A 1,040-nucleotide genomic window follows, 5' to 3' on the forward strand; every position below is an offset into this window, starting at 1 on the left:
CGAACGGCGCCAGGGAAGACGTTCAGACTGGAGCAGAAGTCACGAAAGATCGTCGACGGCAAGCCCTTGGTGAAGACATCAGCGAACTAGGGCCCGGTCGGGACGCGCAGCACCTTGACCTCGCCGAGGGCCACATGGTCGCGTACAAAATGCAAATCAATCTCCACGTGCTTGGTGCGTTGATGTTGAATAGGGTTGGACGAGAGATACACTGCACTCACATTATCACAGTACACAATAGTAGCCCGGTGAGGAGGGCAATGAAGCTCCGTAAGAAGTTGGCGAAGCTAACATGACTCGGCCACACAGTTGGCAATTGCGCGGTACTCGGCCTCGGCGCTGGACCGAGACACGGTGTGTTGCCGCTTGGAGGACCAGGAGACGAGGTTAGAACCAAGGAACACACAAAACCCCGAGGTGGAGCGCCGGGTGTCAAGGCAGCTGTTGGGGAACGTAGCAGAAATTCAAAATTTTCCTACGTGTCACCAAGATCTATCTATGGAGAAACCAGCAACGAGGGGAAGGAGAGTGCATCTACATACCCTTGTAGATCGCTAAGCGGAAGCGTTCAAGAGAACGGGGTTGAAGGAGTCGTACTCGTCGTGATCCAAATCACCGGAGATCCTAGTGCCGAACGGACGGCACCTCCGCGTTCAACACACGTATAGCCCGGTGACGTCTCCCACGCCTTGATCCAGCAAGGATAGAGGAAGAGGTTGAGGAAGACTCCATCCAGCAGCAGCACAACGGCGTGGTGGTGGTGGAGGAGCGTGGTAGTCCTGCAGGGCTTCGCCAAGCACCGCGAGATATGAGGAGAAGGGAGAGAGGTAGGGCTGCACCAGGAGGAGAAGTTCTCATGTGTTGGCAGCCCCAAAACCTCAAGTATATATAGGGGGAAGGGGGGCTGCGCCCCCTTTAGGGTTTCCCACCCCAAGGGGTGCGGCCAAGGGGGGGAGGAGTGCCTCCCAAGTCAAGTGGAGGCCCTCCCCCTTAGGGTTTCCCCCTTCCCATGCGCATGGGCCTTGGGGGGGCTGGTGCCC

The sequence above is a fragment of the Triticum dicoccoides genome, chromosome 3A (assembly GCF_002162155.2).
Source record: "Triticum dicoccoides isolate Atlit2015 ecotype Zavitan chromosome 3A, WEW_v2.0, whole genome shotgun sequence".
Classification (NCBI taxonomy): Eukaryota; Viridiplantae; Streptophyta; class Magnoliopsida; order Poales; family Poaceae; genus Triticum; species Triticum dicoccoides.